Raw genomic sequence first — 15107 nt, 5'->3', positions numbered from 1 at the left:
TATACAGAGGGGTTTGTGAAAGTCAAAAGTTGAAAATAACCCAAATCCTGGAAATAACCCAAATGTTTCAAACACATGAAGAGATCAATACTGGTATATGTCCAAAGAAGAAAAGGGTGTTGACTAAAAGGACATCTTTGCAAAACCACCTCCAAGCCTTCAGACCAGAGAAAAATGCTGAGAAGTCCACCTTGGAGAAATTGTTTGTTTATGGACATCGGGACTGATTATCTTGACCAAGCAAGAGTAGGCCTCTGCACCACCTCCAGTAACATTTCCTTTTTCTGCTGTAGATGCTAGGGTGTACCTGGAAGGAAGATGTCCCCCCCTCCCCTCCATTGGGTCACAAAAGCTACTTCCCTGGACTATGTGTTCTCCCTGGTCTTTAGCTTTTTCCTGCCTGCACAATGGCCTGGACACGTTAAGCACCCCAGAAAATAGGATAATTCAGAGACTTTTGGATTATTTTATGACAATGATCTGTTACACAGGATACCTGTGTCTGAAGTGATGAATTTCTGTGCACACTGTTCCTGCCCAGCTACTCACTACATCTGTGGATACACTTTGACACCATATGTACTCCACTAGGGGCCTGATATCTCCTCTAATTACCTAATTACGTAGTCATCTAGATGACCACTTACAGTTCCCCTTCCCCTGTGGTGTCACAGGTGAATACTGTACATCAGGTCACATAACTCCTCTGAAGGATCTGAGGTAGAATTCCACTCAACAGTGGAAGGCACTATGTGCTATCAGCTGTGGACAAGCAAAATATTCACATGGTCTCCACAAGCACTGGAGATGGTCTCAGCTGCTCCCTCTTCAGGGTGACCTGTGAGCACTCAAAACTTCCTGGCATCCAGAACATAAAACCCAGATGTGGATCCTAAGAGGCTGTATTTCCTAGAAGTGTTATAATACAGTACTGCACACTGGGAAAATAAGAGAAACTTATTTTCCCACAAATCTGGAGTCTAGAAATAGAATATAAGGTGTCAGCAAGGTTAGCTCCTTGAGACTCCACTCCTTGGCTTATAGAGGGGCTCCCTATCTTCACATGGTCAGCTGTGTGTGCCTGTATCCTCATCTCCTCTTATCACAAAGCCAGTCATATCTCATAAGAGTCCATCCTAATAACCCATCAACTTCACCATCTCCTTAAAGAGTCTCTAACTAAAGTCATATTGTGAGGTACTGGGGGTTACAACTTTAACATGTGAATTTTAGGTACAGAATTCAGCCCATAACAAAGGTCTTGAGTTTCAATACAAATTGAGGCCCAAGGGATCCCTGGGTGGCGCAGCAGTTTGGCGCCTGCCTTTGGCCCAGGGCGTGATCCCGGAGACCCAGGATCGAATCCCACATCGGGCTCCCGGTGCATGGAGCCTGCTTCTCCCTCTGCCTGTGTCTCTGCCTCCCTCTCTCTCTCTCTGTAACTATCATAAATAAAAAAAAAAAAAAAAAAAAAAAATTTAAAAAAAAAAAACAAAAAACAAAAAACAAATTGAGGCCCAAGCTGAAGAGTAGAACTGACGTACATATGTATTATTTATTTGCAATCATCCGTTCGGAGATAAGTAAATTTGGGAGACAATTAATCTCCTATGTGCTGGCAGAGCCCAATTCTAATTTCAAACCACCCCTTAGTGTGAATCTGATACCTAAGATTCATGGTAATTCAATCAAAAAGACAGTTAGCAATACCTAAAGGAGAGCAACACTTAGCACCTAATTCCTGTGTTGCTGACTTGGAAGCCACAAAGATTTATCACAATCCTCAGGAGACCAACAATGCCCCTACCAGATTTACTCATTCTCGGCAAACCACCACGCAGAATATTGATGAGGTACTGAGGGTCAACACTGGCTCACATCCATGCCCTAAAATAGCAGGGAATAAGGAGTTCCAAATACCCATAATTGCCATCAGCAAATGACAAAGCAAAGGTCAGCATCACTAATGGATAATGCATATGGTGTTGAGCATATGGGTGGTGACAGAAGTTCACTATTGGGACCATCAAGGTGGCTGAGGTGAAAGGACGTCTGCCACAGGATCTGGCAGTGACTTCCAGCAAGGACTTTGAATACATCAGATCACAGAGTACAACTTCCAAATTTTTCTCAAATACCTGGAACCTAAGGAAGTCATTCCATTGTGGACATTCAGGTGAACAAAGCTCAAATTGGGAAGATGGCTGCCTCATAAAGGTTCTCAGCATCATATACTAAGGAAGGAAATATCATCTTCCCTGCCATTTTAAAGCCTTTCTGCAGTGTGAACTCTCAGATGTGGAATAAAGACAGAAGTTTGGTGAAAGGAATGGTGTCCTTCACCTTAATCATGTGGCCTTGCTCCAGGGTGTATTCTGATTTCTCTGAAACAGTATCTTTGCCCGAAGAATTACCCATATTCTTCATGTTTGTCTGAGCGCAGGCTGCTCTAACAAAATATGATAAACTGGGTGGCTTGTAAGCAACATTTATTTATTTCTCAGTTATGGAAGCTGGATACCTCACATAACATTCCCCATATGGTCTGGTTTTGTGTCTGGCAAGGACCAGCTTCCTGATTGATTGGAGATCTTCTCAAAGGGTCCTCACATGATTGGTAGGGGAAGCTAGCTATCTCAGATTCTTATAAAACATCAATACCATTCATTAGGGATCTACACACATGACCCATTCTAATAAATATTACCTTCAAAAGACAGCACCTACTACTCCTACTGCATTAGAGGACAGGGATTCGACATGTCACCATTAGTGAACATAACCATTCAGTTCATATTATCACCTATTAAGAACTTTTACTGTGTACTTTCTCAAGTTGAATGAGAAATTTTTTTTAAATTTTTATTTATTTATGATAGTCACACACACAGAGAGAGAGCCAGAGACATAGGCAGAGGGAGAAGCAGGCTCCAGGCACTGGGAGCCCGATGTGGGATTCGATCCCCAGGGATCCCTCAAGTTGAATGAGATTAGAAATTTAGCTGAAGGGGATCCCTGGGTGGCTCAGCGGTTTAGCGCCTGCCTTCAGCCCAGGGCGTGATCCTTGAGTCCCAGGATCAAGTCCCACATCGGACACCCTACATGGAGCCTGCTTCTCTCTCTGCCTGTGTCTCTGCCTCTCTCTCTCTCTCTGCGTCTATCATGAATAAATAAATAAAATCCTTTAAAAAAAATTTAGCTGAAAGTTTTCCCACATCTTCAGGATTCCTAAGGTCTCTCTCCATTGTGAACTCTGTGATAACTAAGCGCACTGTAACTAATAAAAGATTTCCCTCACTGCAACCATAAGGCCTCTCTCCTGTGTGAATTCTCTGGTGTTGAACGAATGTCGACTTATACTTCAACAATTTCCCACATTCATTACACTTAATAAGGCTTTTCACCCAAATGAACCTTTATGTGTACATTGAGGATATTTCTTTGGAAGGTCCTGACACATTCACTGCACTCATAAGGCCTTTTTCCAGTGTTAAGTCTCTGGTGAGAACGGAGGAGGGAACGAGCAGTGAAAGACTTCCCACATTCGTGTCATTTGTAAGGCCTTTCTCCAGTGTGAACTCACTTGTGATCATAAAGAGAAGAACTACAAGTAAAAGATTTCCCACATTCACTACAATCATAAGGGCTTATTGCAAGGTGACTCTGACAATGATATAGGAGGGTACGGCTATAACTAAAAGACTTCCTACATTCACTGCACAGATAAGGCTTTTCTCCTGTGTGAATTCTCTGGTGTTGGATCAATGTTGACTTATAGTTCAAAGATGTGCCATATTCATTACATTTATAAAGACTTTCACTGGCATAAACCTTCTCGTGTACATTGAGAGTGTTTCTTTGGATAAAGGACTTGCCACATTCACTGCACAAATAAGGCCTTTCACTATTGTGAACTCTCTTGTGAGAATGAAGGTCAGAAGTAGTAGTAAAAGATTTCCCACAATCAGTGCATTCATAAGGCCATTCACCAGTGTGAACTCTCTGGTGAGAATGAAGGGCAGATCTACTGGTAAAGGATTTCCCACATTCACTGCACTCATAAGGCCTCTCTCCTGTGTGAATTCTCTGGTGTTGAATGAATGTTGACTTACACCTCCACGATTTCCCACGTTCATTACATTTATAAGGCTTTTCACCTGAGTGAACCTTTAGGCATATACTCGGGCTATTTTTTCTGACAAAGGACTTGCCACATTCAACTGCACTTATAAGGTCTCTCTCCAGTGTGAACTCTATGGTGATTAACAAAGGGCCAAATTAGTAGTAAAAGACTTCCCACATTCATTATACTCATAAGGCCTTTCTCCAGTGTGAATTCTCTGGTGTTTAATCAATGTTGACTTACATTTCACAGACTTCCCACAATCATTTCACTTATAAAGGCTTTCATCTGAGTCAATCTTTCTGTGTACCTGTGGATATTTCATCAGATAAAGGACTTGCCACATTCATTGTACTCATAAGGCCTTTCTCCAATGTGAATTCTGTGATAATGGAGGTGAGTGCTATAGATAAAAGATTTCCTACATTCACTGCACTCATTAGGCCTTTCTCCTGTGTGAATTCTATGGTGTTTAAACCCTTTTTTTTAAAATATATTTTTTATTTATTTATGATAGTCATACAGAGAGAGAGAGAGAGGCAGAGACACAGGCAGAGGGAGAAGCAGGCTCCATGCACCGAGAGCCCGACGTGGGATTCGATCCCGGGTCTCCAGGATCGCGCCCTGGGCCAAAGGCAGGCGCCAAACCGCTGCACCGCCCAGGGATCCCGAATTCTATGGTGTTTAATCAGTGTTGACTTCCACTTAAAAGATTTGCCACATTCATTATACTTACAAGGCTTTTCACCTGAATGAACATTTATATGTACTTTGTGGCTGTATTTTCACAGAAAGGACTTGCCACATTCACTGCACTCATAAGGTCTTTCTCCAGTGTGAACTCTCCCATGAGCATGGAGGACAGAATTAGTGGTAAAAGATTTCCCACATTCACTGCACTCATAAAGTCTTTTCCCTGTGTGAGATCTCTGATGATAATGGAGGGCTGACATAAATGTAAAATATTTTGTGGAGCCACTACGCTTATAAAACCTTTCTCTAGGCTGAACCCTGTAAGTAATAAAACCTGATCTATGGATTAAAGATTTTGCACATGTAACGCAATCATTACTCTTCACCCCATTGTGCCATTTCTGGGGATAAATGACAAATTTGTGGTTTAAGGATTTCCCACATTTGCTGCATGTGTACTGCTTGGATCCACTGTGAATATCTCCATTTTGACTATGGGTTGACATTTGCCAAAGGGATTTTCTATATTTTTCAAATTCATAATGTCCTTTTCCAATATGAAATCTCTGGTGTATCACAAATAAGGATGTGTACCTGAACATTTTCCCATAGTCACTGCACATAAAGTACTGTCTTCCAAGGTGGACACTCTGGTCCTGAATATGTGAATGTTTGTAACCGAAGGCATTCTTGCATTCTCCCCAAGGATAACGACTTTTTCTGCTTTGTAAAGATGTCCTGCACTGTGTAATTGTGTTTGGCTTCTCCCCACTCAGTGGCCTCTTGCTGTAGATGCCCTAAGCCAGACAGGAAGTCCTTCTGAACCTCCACACAGGCAAAGGACTTCCCAGAATCATGGAGTCCCCAGCTCTTTACAAAAGATACTGTGTCCATGTTTATGGTTTTTGTTTCACGTGATGTTCCTGTTGTTGAAACTTTATACTGAAATAAAATTGTTTCCCGCATGCCCTGCACCTCAACAGTTTCTGACTCTTTTCTTTTCTCTGATGCTCAGCCAAGTGGAAAATGTCTCTCAAGACTGCACCACACATTTCACAGGGGTGGGTCATCCAGGAAGACAGAGCTGCCCTGGGTGTCCTGGTCTGTGACACGCCTCCAGAAGCACTCTGTTCAATGGGTGCCTCTACAGCCTTTGCTCCACAGCAGCAACCTGAATGCAAGGAAATGCTGGTAAAATATGTGTTGACTATAGCAGGGGGCTCATCCTATCACATGCCACTGTCACATACATGACAGTCACATACATATCATATACATGCCACTGTCTCACTTGAGAATGAGTGTATGGCATGGTTTCCAGACACTGGAGATGAAATTCAGTTGAAAGAGTGGCTGCTGTGCATTGTTGTGCCTTGAAAGTCAAACTGTTATGGAGATCCCACTAGAAGGATATCAAACTAGGGTATGACACAAGGAAGAGAGCCAAGGGGTCTAAACCTTACTTCTCGGGATCCCTGGGTGGCGCAGCGGTTTGGCGCCTGCCTTTGGCCCAGGGCGCGATCCTGGAGACCCAGGATCGAATCCCACGTCAGGCTCCCGGTGCATGGAGCCTGCTTCTCCCTCTGCCTGTGTCTCTGCCTCTCTCTCTCTCTCTCTCTGTGTGACTATCATAAATAAATTAAAAAAATTAAACCTTACTTCTCCTCCCACAACTTAGTTTGGGACCACTTCTGCTGGTGATACTTATCCAAGTACAAAGTTGTAGAAGAATTCAATCACACTAAATTTGCAGCTGTTCAATATCAGTTTAAGAACAGGTAAATGGGGCACCTGGGTAGCTTAGTTATTTACCTGTCTTCGGCTCAGGTCATGGTCCCAGAGACGTGGGACTGAACCCTACACTGGGCTCCCTGCTCAGCAGGGAACCTGCTTCTTCCTCTCCCTCTGATCCCTGCCCTGCTTGTGCTCTAATAAAGAAAATCTTTAGAAAAAATTTTTTAAAAATAAGGACATGTGAATGTCTCATGGTAAAACATTCAGTGAATGCTAGAGTACACAGAAAGACCAGTGAGAGGAATGAATGAGATGTGGAGGCCTGAGGAGCACCAATTACTCCTGTACCGGAAGTTATGTAGTTACCAAAGGATTAGAACCCAGAATTCACAAATTGTCAAGAGTAAAGAAGAAAACATGGAAAAGGGGTGTGTCCATCAGCAATCACACCAAACTCTGGATGAACAAAGGTGCCCAGTATGATCTGAATAGAAGCCTAATTTCACGCCTTTCCCAGCTGAGATTTGCCAAAAACAGGGCCCGTAGGAGATCACCTGTCATGTCTGCTGCATGTCCATACTATGATACACACAGGATTCTACCCTGGAAGCTCAAGCTGAAAACCACACGGTACCATGATGATAGAAATACTGTAGGAGGGATGCCTGGGTGGCTCAGATCCTGGATCTTCCTGGGGTCGAGGATCGAGTCCTGCATCAGGCTCCTTGCGAGGAGCCTGTTACTCCTCCTGCCTATGTCTGCCTCTCTCCGTTTCTCATGAATAAATAAATAAAATCTTAAAAAAAAATACTGTAGGAAAATAGGCACATGGACAACCAAACTGTCCCAAAGAGGATGGTAGAATAGGAGATACCATCTTTCACCCCAAGAAAAATTAATTCAACAGTCATCTATGAATAGCATTATCTCAGGGAGCTCAAAAGTGCCATTAAGACTGGGTAGTACACAGTGGAGCTTAAAAACGGCACAAGGACACAGAAAAGAAAGCCGGACAGTGTATTAGCAGAGACAAATGGGGATGGGTGGGAAATAAGGGCTGAGGCTATCTCCATCAGCCACAGGGCAGATACTACTGGAATCCTTGCTCAACAGAGACTCCAGCTGCCTGCTCCACAGGGGACACTAGTATCACTGTCACCAATTCAACCAAAGGCTAAAGCCAAAGCAATCTTTTTTTTTTTTTTAATTGGAGTTCAATTTGCCAACATATAGCATAACACCCAGTGCTCATCCCATCAAGCGCCCCCCTCAGTGCCTGTCACCCAGTCACCCCCATCCCCCGCCCAACTCCCTTTCCACCACCCCTTGTTCGTTTCCCAGAGTTAGGAGTCTCTCATGTTCTGTTTCCCTCTCTGATATTTCCCACTCATTTTCTCTCCTTTCCCCTTTATTCCCTTTCACTATTTTTTATATTCCCCAAATGAATGAGACCATATAATGTTTGTCCTTCTCTGATTGGCTTATTTCACTCAGCATAATACCCTCCAGTTCCATCCACATCAAAGTAAAAGGTGGGTATTTGTCGTTTCTAATGGCTGAGTAATATTCCAAGCCAAAGCAATCTTGAGAAAGAAAATCAAATCTGAAGGCAGGACATTTCCGATTCCAAAACTAGATTATAAAGCTATAGTATTCAAAATAATAGGGTACGGGCTTAAAAACAGACAATGGGAATAGAAGAAAAATCCCAGAAGTAAACACACACATATATAGTCAACTAATTGTTTACAATTATGCCAAAAACCCACAATGGGGCAGAAAAATCTCTTTAATAATGTTGTGAAATCTCTGGGGAGCCTGGGTGGCACAGCTGATTCAGCTTCAATTCCTAGTTTCAGCTCAGGTTCTCATTTCAGGGTGGTGAGAGCAATCTCCACATTGTTTAGCTAGGAGCTGCTTGGGATTGTCTATCTTCCTCTCCCTCTGCCTCTCCTATCTTGGTCTCTCTCTCTCAAATAAATAAATAAATCTTAAAAAAAAATAAGTTAACTATTATTACTATTCTTTTTTTTTAAGATTTATTTATTTACCTATGATAGACATAGAGAGAGAGAGAGAGAGAGAGAGAGAGAGGCAGAGACAAAGGCAGAGGGAGAAGCAGGCTCCATGCCGGGAGCCCGACACGGGACTCGATCTCGGGACTCCAGGATCACGCCCTGGGCCAAAGGCAGGCGCCAAACAGCTGAGCCACCCAGGGATCCCCCTATTATTACTATTCTTTAAAGACTTTATTTATTTAAGAGAGAGAAACAGAGATAAAAAGAGAAAACACAAGCAGGGAGGAGTGGGAGAAGTGATGCAGAGCTTGATCCCAGGACCCTGGAATCATGACCTGAATCAAAGACAGATGCTTATCCGACTAAGACACCCAGGCACCCCAATAAACAAATCTTTAAATACCATTGTGAAGGGTGCCTGGGTGGCTCGGTCTGTTGAGTGTTCGACTTTTGGTTTCGGCTCAGATCATGAACTCACAGTTGTGAGATGGAGCCTGCATCGGACTCCATGGTCCGCAGAAAATCTGCTTTGGAATCATTCTCCGTCTCCCTCAGCCTTTCCCTGCTGTCCCTCTTTCTCTTTCTCTAAAATAAATAAGCAAAATATTTTTTAAAAATAGGCGCCTGAGTGGTACAGTTAATTAAACATCTGACACTTGGTCTCAGCCAAGGTGGTGATCTTATTATGGTTGTGGGATCAAGCCCAACTTCATGCTCTGTGTTTAGGTCAGAGTCTGCTTGATTTTCTCTCTCTCCCCATCTGGCATTCCCTTCCTTGTGCATGCATTCAATTGCTCTTTCTCAAATAAAAAAATGTATTTTAAAAATAATAATAAAATACTGTTGTGAAATCTGAATATTTCAATAAAAAAATAGGCAAACTCCTGTAAACAAAGTAGAAAGCCAGAAGCTAGGGATCCCTGGGTGGCGCAGCGGTTTAGAGCCTGCCTTTGTGCCTCTCTCTTCACTCTCTGAATGAATAAGTAATCTTAAAAAAAAAATACAATTACCATATAGTCCACCATTGCCATTTCTAGTTATGTATCCCAAAGAAACAAAATCGGTATCTCCATAAGTATCTGAACATGGATATTCACTGAAGTATTATTCGTAACAGTAAATAAATGGAAACATCAGTAAGTGTGTATGAATGTTTAAAGTGACAAGGGAGGCAAGCCTGGCTGCCTCTGTCCATAAAGTATGTGACTCTTGATCTTGGCATTATAAGTGCAAGCCCCACACTGTATATGGAGTATATGTAAAAAATAAAATAATTTTTTTTAAGATTTTATTTATTCATGAGAGACACAGAAAGAGAGAGTGGGGGGGGGGGGGCAGAGACACAAGCAGAGGGAGAAGCAGGCTCCATGCAGGAAGCCTGATGTGGGTGGGACTCGATCCGGGGTCTCCAGGATCACACCCTGGGCTGAAGGCAGTACTAAACCACTGAGCCACTGGGGCAGCCCAAAAAAATAAATTGTATTTAAATGAATAAATGAAATAAAGAGACAAGGAAAATTTAGTACACACACACACAGGAATATTCAGCCATAAAAAAAAAGAAGGCAACAAGTCACTTTCCACAGATGGACCTGGAAAACATTATGCAAAGTCAAAACAGCACACAGCAAAACACAAACATTGTAGGGTATCACTTATCTAAGTATTATATAAAAAAGAAATAAATCAAACTCCTGTAAACAAAGTAGAAAGCCAGAAGCTAGGGATCCCTGGGTGGCGCAGCGGTTTAGAGCCTGCCTTTGTCCCAGGGCGCGATCCTGGAGACCCAGGATCGAATCCCACGCCGGGTTCCCGGTGCATGGAGCCTGCTTTTCCCTCTGCCTATGTCTCTGCCTCTCTCTCTCTCTGTGACTATCATAAATAAATAAAAATTAAAAAAAAAACCCAGAAGCTAGGGACTCAGGGAAATGGGGAGATGTTGGTGAGGGATACACATTTTCACTTACAAGATAAGGAAGTTCCGAGATTCTAATGTACAACAGGTTGATTACAGTCATTAATATTGCATTCGACACTTGATTTTGATAACAGGATAGATATTAAGTTCTTGACTCACTATCACGATCAAAAAAGATAATTATGTTAAGTGATGGTGTGTTATAGCTTCATTTTTTTTTTTAAGAATTATTTATTCATGAGAGACAGAGAAAGAGAGAGAGACAGACACAGGCAGAAGGAGAAGCAGACTCCATGCAAGGAGCCCGAAGTGGGACTCGATCCTGGAAATGTGGGAACACGCCCTGAGCTAAAGGCAGATGCTCAACACCTGGGCCACCGAGGTGTCCCTCATTTTGTTAATAATTTCATAAAGTAGGGGTGCCTGGTAGTGCAGTGGTTTAAGCATCCAATTTCTTGGTTTCTGAACAGGTAGTGATATCAGGGTCCTCATATCGAGCCCCACCATAGGCTCTGTTCTCAGCACTGAGTCAGCTTAGGCTTCTCTCTTCCTTTCCTTTACTCTCTGCTTGCAAGTGCAAGTACAAGTACACACACTTTTTCCCTCTCATTCTCTCAAATACATAAATCTATAAAAAACTACACCAATCTTATATAGTATACCAAAAATCATCATATAATGTAATTTCATTGATATAATCTTATCTGTCAATAATATCTTAAAGCTCAAGGGAAGGCGGAGAGTAGAAGAGATGTAAACGCCACAGAAAGAACCATAGAGGACACTCTTGAGAAGTAGCCCATGGTCCACTTAAGAAGTAAACATGCCAATGCCCGCAGTTTCAGGCACAGGCAGGCACAAGGAAATGTCACCTAAAACAAGGCATCAAAAGCCGGGCCACAGAAATGGCACGGATCTGAACACATGTACCCAGCTGGGCTGAGGACAAGCCAGGTGCAATCCATCAGCCTCACTGCAGGACTACTGACCTCCAATGTCACCCTCAGGGTTCAGTACACAGGGTACGGGGACTGCAGGGCAGAGGAAAGGGCACACCAACAACTCAGAGCTAGCCACAAAAGCAACTACCCAGAAAGCTGGGGAAGCAAGCAGTGCCCACAGGCCACACATGAGAAGGACAAACCATCCCCTGGAAAAGAGAGGAGGGGGATGTGGAATACAGAGTCTACTACTCCAGGTGAATGAGGACGGTGAAGGCCTTACCCAGTGAGGATATAAGTGTAAAGTTCTCCAGCATCACATGGTGGTACAGCCGTCTCTGAGCCTCATCCAGAAGTCTCCACTCCTTCCAGGAGAAGTACACGGCAATGTCCTCAAAGGTCACGCCACCCTGTCAGGAGAGCGACAGATGGAACCATGAAAATTCTCTCTCTCTCTGAAAACCCACAACCCAACCCCCCCCCCCACAGCACCCCAGTCTCCCCTGCCACCTCAGCTCCCCACTGTAAGATAAATGCCAGGTCCTGGTGCCGCTAATGCTGCACTCCTCTCACCTTCCCGTCAATCACTGTTCAGTCCTCAGTAGTAACAGACACGGGACATGTAGGTGCAATCTAAGCTCTGGGCGTGGCCTGCAAGGTCCCATCCTCCTGTCACGATATTCCCAATGCAGGCTCTCCCAGATTATGCCCTGAGACAGCCAGGTATGGGCCCTGGCTTTACCAGAGAGTCCTCAATATCAGGACCCTGAGGTCCTTGGCTCACACTTCCTATCCATGTGCACATGATTCTGTAGACTGTACCTCTCTCCTGTCTTCAGACCCCACAGATGAACGCCCACGCCTTCCTGCCCCCACACCACACGATTCTCCCACCACTCACTCTTGTACTCGTCACAGGTCATCCAAAGGATGTTTGATGGCTCCACTACCACCCCAGGACTCTCATGGATCCCAACTGAGGGAAAGCCTCAGATGCTGCTGAGAAGCCCTCCTCAACCTGCCTGTAATCCTCCCTTCAATGACAGGCACTCACAAGCACATGTCAACTTAGGATACTCACAGACCCTCTTCTACTTCTGTGCTGCCCATGCTGTCCCTCAACCATCAGAACCCAGCACTGTCCACTGAACCGTTGTGAAGACCCCAGCACTAAAGGTCTCCCTGCCAGGCACAGTGAAGCAGCAATGATCACATCTGCCCAGACCTTATCCAGCAGCAAGACTTTGAAAGACCCCAAATATGGTAAAAGCTGATCCCAAAATTCTGGTGAAGCCCTACAAAACTGGTAAGATAGTAGCCCCTGTTTCCCAAACACTCGTAGGTTCAGCATTTGACTCTTGATCTCAGAGTCCAGAGGTCAAGTCTCATTTTGGGCTCCACAAGGGCATGGGGCCGCCTTAAAACAGACAGACAAAAACAAAAACAAAAAAACTCCAAAACTCCCAGTTGTCCTCTGCTATCTCTTGTTCCATCCATCATCCCGTGGAAGGCTTGCCCATCTGACTGCCAGATCATTCTCTCTACCTTCACCTGTGTTCGCAATGCCCAGCAACTATACAAACTCACGCTGAACAACAGAACCACTCTTCAGCACAGTTTAGTAGGACCCGGTGACCTACTAATAGCACTGCCAATATTCTCTGCATTCCCTTCCTTTTTTTTAAAAAAGATTTTCTTTACTTATTCATGAGAGACACAGAGACAGAGACAGAGGCAGAGGCATAGGCAGAGGGAGAAGCAGACTCCACGCAGGGAGCCTGATGTGGGACTCCATCCCGGGACTCCAGGATCACACCCTGGGCCGAAGACAGGCGCTAAACCACTGAGCCACCCAGGCGTCCCTGCATGCCCTTCCTAAATGGGACCCAATTCTCCCCCTGCTCCGCACAACAGCCATCACTTTGGGAAGCCTCCAATCTGCAACTTCCCCCCAGTTTCCCAAAATGTCCTGTCCAGCTGCCCACTCCACACCATCACTCACACTTCCCTAAGACATCTAAGATGCTTAACCATGTCAAGACAAGTTAGGACACCCCAAGGGATAATCAACATACTGCCAACTTCCATCAGGTTCACGGGAGCTTCAATCCCTTCCGCTGCTATTCATAACGGAAAACCTCACTAAACTGGAGTCGGGAGGTTGCACTTCGGGGAGCTCTCAGGCACTACCAATGTGATCAACTGCAGGCCCAACAGAAAGCGATGGGATTGACCTTATATGGGACCCGACTTCACTACCTCAGACCCCAAAAAGACAGGCTTTCCTGATCACCGCACCCAAGACCTCAGCCAATGAGAAGCCGCAACTCCCAACTTACTCCTGTGGACTTGTAGTTTACAACAGCCTCCCCAACTTCCCCCCTTTCCCCTTAAAATAGACTACCTCTCTCTTGTTCTCCACACTGGCCCGCTATTTTGACTCAGCTGCTTTATTGGAAACCGCAGTTCTCTTTCGCTCCCACATCAATCCATTTTTGCGGGGAACTGGCACTTTTTAAGGTTCGCGTAACGAAGGCCCTGGGGTTTGCCCTGACTCCTCCCTTCCTTTTCTCACCTGCAACACCCACAATCGGCCTCGGCCCTTCTCAAGACATAGACCGGTCAACCGGTTCACCCACGTCCACTGGCCACGGAGTCCATCAACAATCCACCGACTGCTGCGAGTCCCTCCTCCTCGCTTACCCCCGCGGGGCGTGCCCTTCTCTGCGGCCAGATAAAGCCTATGTACACGCGGGTCGCCCCCCTCTCAGCACCGCCAAGACAGACGGCCCCGTCAGGCAGCGAGGGCGCAGGCTCACTGGCCGCGCGGCACCTGCTTTGACAGAAAGAATGGACCCGTGCAGCTCCCCGCTGCTGACGAACCCCCACCCCGCAGTCAGCCCCTGCCCGCCCCTCCCCTGCTGCCCGCTCCAGCAATACAGCCCGCAGGCGCTCACCCGCGGGGACCCCGCACACCGGCGCCTCCCTGTCCGGAACGCCGGGGCGGGGCCGGGGCCGTAGGGCCAGGAGCAGGCGCCCCGCGCTCGGGCCTTAGGGGTCTGGGTGCAGGGAGCGCGGGGAGGGTCCGGGGGATGAGCGACTGTGTCGGGGCCCTGGGCGCGGCCGCTGTCATTGGACTCGAGAGGCGGTCCGGGGCCCGGCCCCCATTGGGTGCGACGAAGACAGCACGTGCCTTCGGGTGTTCAGGGTTAGTCACCCCGACTCTGAACCCAAACCTTACAGGATAAACGGACTCAACCAGAGGCAAAATACCTACGCGAGATGAGGCGGGAAGTCCCGCCCCCGAGGATTGCGCCCGCGTAGTAACGCCGCGTCCTGTGCCCTCATTGGCCCCTCGTGCGCCTTCGGTGCCCAGGCTCTTCCGGGTGGTGTAGTTCCGAGAGCTCAGGCACCCTCCGGTGGGGGCGGGGGGGTCCTCTTCCGGGTAGTACTGGTGCGGAGGTCACGTGGCATCCTGAGGGCTGCAGGAAAGTGCTTCTGCTACCCAGAGGGACTAGCATCACTTCTTGTTAAAGGCGAAGGGTCATAATTTCAGACTCCTGGAAGTTCGGTCAGCTTCCAAGACACTATTATTTTAGATGCTCTCAAATCCTTTTATTTAGGTAAATTACATGTCATTTCGTACAGCACTCCAGATATATTAAATGAAAGTACATAGC

At 45.7% G+C, this 15107-nt stretch overlaps 1 protein-coding gene across 4 annotated transcripts in view; it reads right to left on the bottom strand.

Annotated features, from left to right (window-relative positions):
• Positions 1 to 14890, bottom strand: part of LOC140631032 (uncharacterized) — a 30932-nt gene extending 16042 nt beyond the window's left edge. For 2 of the 4 annotated variants that reach the window (XM_072822364.1, XM_072822424.1), the window contains exons 1-2: positions 14705 to 14889; positions 11711 to 11837 (exon numbers count right to left, since the gene is read on the bottom strand). The gene's annotated coding sequence lies outside the window, so the exon portion shown is untranslated. Of the gene's footprint in view, positions 1 to 11710; positions 11838 to 14384 lie in introns of all 4 variants that reach the window. The other 2 variants (XM_072822285.1, XM_072822201.1) reach the window with 2 other exon arrangements.
• Positions 14891 to 15107: the final 217 nt, after the last annotated feature.

Source organism: Canis lupus, chromosome 1, assembly GCF_048164855.1.
Source record: "Canis lupus baileyi chromosome 1, mCanLup2.hap1, whole genome shotgun sequence".
NCBI lineage: Eukaryota > Metazoa > Chordata > Mammalia > Carnivora > Canidae > Canis > Canis lupus.
This window is presented reverse-complemented; position numbering and strand designations above follow the sequence as displayed.